Below are 5,765 nucleotides of genomic sequence, written 5' to 3'. Positions count from 1 at the left end.
GATTTTTTTCTCTCATTAGACTAATTGTGGTAAATTTAAATAATAAATAAATAGTAAGTAAATAATTGTGGAAATTTAAGTGTAATTCAAAGCATTTATTTCATATTATTATTATTATTATTGCTTTCAGTTTGGACTTAGTTTAATCAGATCACTGCAATTTAATTTAAACCCTAATGGCCAAAGAGAGTAACAATTCCTCTCACATGTTTGTTTTCGGATGTGTATGTTCCTAGAGTCACATGTTCTGTGCTCAGTTTAACCCCTGGAGCTAAGTACGTGCTTTAGAGTATTGTGATGTGCGTTACCTGGATCTGCTCACGAATATTCTACAGCTCATGCTAGAAAAAAGAACTTGACATTCTGTGTAGAAATGACAAAGATTTCCAGTTGTTTCATTAACTTTTGTGCACTTAGAATGAGTGAAAGCATACGTTTTCCAGCTGTGGCAGAGGTGGTAGAGAGTCGTGATCATTTCCATGGACTGTAGAAGGAAAAACGAGGGGCAAAGACAAATAGACACTGCCTAACCTTCAGTGGAGGGAAAAGCAGACCAGCAGGAGCCTCTGCGCCAATGACATAAAGAACAAACAAACAACATGTCCAACAATAGGGCGAAGAAGAACTTGTAAGGAAAATGGCACCATCTCATTTTTGAAACCTGCTGCCAGTTTCCAGCTGTGGGGAAACCAGTGTGGGATGTGTGGGATACTACATAAAAACAGGAATTTTAGTGGTAGGAAATTGCCAGTAGTCAAAGTGTATGATTTCATAGTTCAGTGAAATCACATCAAAAAAAGGGACAAAAATGCCATGAGAAAAATAACACGAGTAAGGGCGAATAATACAGCTGGAAAAGAAGGGGTCTCGCCCTGCTGCTCTGTTAGCTTCAGTTCTAAAAAGACAACCCCCATTTTTTTTATATATGAAGTTTAGACGATAGCTGGAGTTATCAGGCTTATTCGGGCTCATGAGAAAGTATGTCATCTGCGGGCTTCTAGCCAACACTGGCACTCCATTTTGGCCTCTGACACGGCGGGTATTCCATTACACTGTTACGCAGCACGTGGACTTTTTGGAAGATGTGCAGGAATTAAAGAAAGGGAACGTGAGCAAATTGGACACGGAAGAGTGCTTCAGTTAGGCTGGAAGGGCTTCCTCCCTTCCATTTAGCAGTACAGTGGAGGTCATGATGGGCCGGTGGGAGAGGGAGGAGTGACAGGAATGAAAACAGCTGAGAAACCCTGCATTGAAAAAAACAACAAAAACACTAAAAGTCTTTACCTAATGTAGCAATGTAGTATATAATGCTGTAGGATGAGAGATGAGGCACCAAACTTTGGAGGGCTCTTTGAACTTTGCGAATGTTGACAAAATGATCCATTTAAAGATTTTCTGTGTTTTGTTCTCATTTCTTATTGTCACCACATCGTAGCGGTTTGCGATCTTTCTTATTTTGGCTTCAGAAAGAATAACTTTCTGTAATTACTTACAGGAGATGAAGCAAGAAAGGAGGACAAAAGAGAGGGGGTTTGGTGTTGTGCAACCGCTTGACATTGATCAGGGTTGTCGAATGATGACGCGGCAGTCCATTGTCTCATCCATCTGCACTGTGTGCAGTCTCTCTTTTTGTGACTTCTCCCTCCCCACCCAGAAACTTCTCCTTTATGTTTGTGCACATACTTTAGATAGAGAATCAGTTGAAGTCCACATTACCACAGCTCTAAAAGAAACCTAAGATGTTGTTTTAAATGTGTGGACTTAACCACATGTAATGGTCTTGTGTTTTGTGAATTGATCTTACCTAGTCTTAAGATAAGCCAAAAATTTAACTGACACTTTAATGTATCGAGTAAATTAGAGAGGCAATAAAACATGTATTGACTGAGAAAAATTAGTTTATGTTTCAAACACAAGGCTTTACTGATTTTTGGTAATCTAGCTGCATATGTTTTGAGATTATGTGGTGATATTTCACTCCGCTCTTCTTAAAGCACCTCCCAGCAGGTGAATTGGCTTGGTTAGTTCTTCTGTACAACAGGCAAAGCTACACTGAAAAAAAGGCCATGTTGGATTTACTTGATTCAATAGTGGACATTTGTTGCACACAAATGTTTTGCTTTGGCAGAAACTTAAACAACTGAGTTAAATCAACACAACTTTTTCATATTCAATAAACCTGTGCATTTTGTGTTCCTAAAATGCGATTGAAACATGTTCAGATGAAGTAAGTTGAGCTCTTGGAATATTTTAATCCTTCACAATTTTGTCATTTTATTTCAACACAATTCAATAACTTTTACCCCAATACTACTTGGTCACTTAAATACTACATGTTGTCTTCATATTACATAATGTTCAACAAAGTCTAGATCCTGGTTACCATAAAAATTGAATGGATTTACAATGACTACCATCCTCCGGGTTGCAGGAGAGCTGGGAAATAACCCTGAAGTGATAGGTTACGAGGCAGGGTACACCCTGGACAGCTCACCAGTCTTTCACATAGAAGCAAACAACCACGTGCACTTACATTCACAGGTAATTTAGAATCACCAGTTAACCCTAACTCTAATAACGGCATGACTTTTAACTGTGGGAGGAAACCAGAATACCCAGAGAGAAGCCACTGCAAACTAGCCAGAATGTGGATTTGAACCCAGGACCTTCTTACTGTGAAGCAACAGCACTAACCACCATGCCAACAATCTAGGAAACACAGGAAAGCTATGATTTCCTGTATTTGATGCAGAATTTTTTTGTTTTTGTCCTTGAAAGGTTAATCCACAATAAATAGCAATAGCATGCACGTGGTGTGTGTGTAGTTCTCTGCCTCTTATAACTCCACTGATTTTCCTGCAGTTTGAAATCTTGTGCGATCTTGTGAATTTCATGAGTTCAGCAACTAACCACTCTTACTAGATTGTATCATTTCATCTCAACAGGAACATATTAAGTTTTTGAATTCTATGCAAATCCTACATGATTTAATTACGTTCATAGAAACATGAAATTATTGTGTTCAAATTACAAGGTAGACTTTTTTAATGTAACAACCACCCAATTTACTTTTTTTGGTATACCAAAAAAAGTAGAGGTGGCTGCTCGACTTGACTGAGATGGATGCCTTCCTGAAACCACGATCCAAAGAGTGCGAGACTGAAATCCCGTGCAGTGTCGCGGGATTTAACATTGCTATATTATTGACTTACTTCACTTGAACATGATATGAACAATTTAATCTACCCTCTCTGCATATCATGTAGTTTCTACACTATATAGTTACACTTAACTTTAAAGCATGAGGCAATTGTGTTAAATACACGCAAGATGCTTATGTAAATCCAAGAGCTGGCCAATCCCTTTTTTTCAGTGTACGACAGCTCAATAGATAGCTCCAATATAAAGAGAATACTAACTGAAGGCTTCTTCTGTAAATAGTCTTTGCATCACTGTGAGCCTTTTCTTCGGCTTAGTGTCCTGCCATCAGAGGAAGTTGCTCTGTTCAAGCGGTATCCACAGGGCATGGCATAACCTCGTAAAACAGGGTGATAATGTTCCTTGCTTCCCACATAAATCTTCAATGTTAGCACCAAAGTATCCCAAACTATCACATTCCCTCCTATTTCTTTTCACTCAAGAATGTCAAACTGTCATTCATCTGTCCTCAACACTTTCCTCCGTGTAAATGATCACGACTCTCTACCACCTCTGCCACAGCTGGAAAACGTATACTTTCACTCAATCTAAAATCTGTAGAAATCTTTCTCATTTCTACACAGAATGTCTAAGAGCTATGTGTGAAATGTGGGAGCTGCTTTTCTTCCATTTTTGCTTCCTCTGTGCTTTCAGTCAGGTTATGATTAATATGTTATAATGTGGTAAGATGCTGCCCTTATAAGTATAATGTATATCTTCTTTTTTTCTGTTTTCAGATGATTATATCTTTTAGTTTTCTGTTATTATTTGCTTATATATTTTTTAAATCAATATAATATGTGAACAAGAAGATGTATTATAAAACAAATTTTTAAGTTTCATTGAATCTTGGCAGACTATATTTTTAAATCTAAAGAAAAACAATCTATATAGAACAAATGTAGTACAATATTTACTGTGTTTAGTGTTGTTTAACTTCAACATAGATGTTTCCTTTTGTATTTATTGTTTTATGACTTATTTTATTTACCTTCAAATACATATTTGGGTACACAAGGCAAGGAGAGGGGTTTTTTTTAAATTACAAACACAGCATCATTATTAATACTTACATTACTGAAAATAATGAATAAAAGAAATTACTGATAAAAAAGTCGTTATTTGGTGTTTATCAGAATTATCACATTAAATATCTGACAGTTCTGATCATTTGTTCCTAATTGATTTGCATAAATCAACATAAATGTTGATGAATTTGCCAAATAATTGAAATCTGACTGAAGCAGTGGTGACATGTAGTTAAACACATTCAAATACTACAATTAAGCACTATCTTAAGCTATACTTAAACTGCACTACTTTTCTGGAAAGCTATTTTACTCCGAGACATTTATGTGGTTTTACTTTACTTTGTAACGTTTTTGTAGCTCAGGGTTTTTGCAAAATATTTGTATTCATAGCGATCTTGTGCATTTTTTCAGCCAGGTACTTCAATCTGTTTTGGTTTTAAACATTTAAACTATTTAAAACATTTCACTTTGAACTCTTTATGACAAGTATTACAAACCCACAGCTTGTTAGTAATTACACCAAAGAATAATTCTTTTCTGAGCATTCAATTAAAATAACTGTTAGTAGCAAAAAGTAAGAAATCTGTTTTTTAAAGAAAAGTCTTCTGTGTTTTCATCCTCCTGCTTCTATTCAGTCAACCTATATCCCAACTACTTCAACATTTATGTGTATTAGGCATTGATGCAAATGTATAAATTCTTTTTATTTATAAATACAGCTTTAAGTGCTCTCTGATATTGCTGTTGTATGGTTTTACTTAAGCTCTAAACTCCTACAGCAGCCTGTGTTTTTTCCACATTGAAGAATTCTACAATTATTCCATCATTTGACCAAAATAAAAAATAAAAATCTCTTTTAAGCACGGATGGAAACTATTTTGCAGACTCTGTCTGTACACAGGTGGTGTGTTATGGTGATTTATGACTGTGTAGGTGTTCGCGGTGGACTGCTCCACTCTGGCTGGAAGTGCTTGCGCTCTCTCTCCCACCCAGCCACTTCACATTAAAGGCTTCCTGAGGAGCTGAAAAGACTGGAAATAATCCATCAAATAACTCCACCCCTCCACGCTCGTCAGCCAAGTGGCAATACAGTAACGTAACATATTGGATTTCTCAGATTGTGAACAAATAAAATGAGCTCCAGGGGCACAGAAAGGAGTGCTTGAGTGTGTCTAAATGTGCAGTTTACACAGGCGACATATTTTGTAGCGCATCACTTCATGAGGAAACGTGAGACACGGATGTATTCTGAGAAAAAGGAAAGTGCAATAATGACTGTTACAGTAACTCTGTAAAGATATTTGCATCACATTTAAACAATAGTTTCGAGACATTTATGTCTTCAGCATAATCATTATTTTGGGGGGAAACCAGTTGCATGTGTTCTGCTGGTTCTTTCCTTTTCATATCCACAAACAGGGAAAATTGTTGATGATATTAATGAATTGTATAGAGCACATTCTATGTCCCTGTTGGAACCTGAAGGTGAAAAAAACAGTATCTAAAAAGGAAGAAGCAAATTGTTTGAAATGGTAA

Source organism: Neolamprologus multifasciatus, chromosome 20 (genome assembly GCF_963576455.1).
Source record: "Neolamprologus multifasciatus chromosome 20, fNeoMul1.2, whole genome shotgun sequence".
Taxonomy (NCBI): Eukaryota; Metazoa; Chordata; class Actinopteri; order Cichliformes; family Cichlidae; genus Neolamprologus; species Neolamprologus multifasciatus.
Note: the sequence above shows the minus strand (reverse complement) of the source record.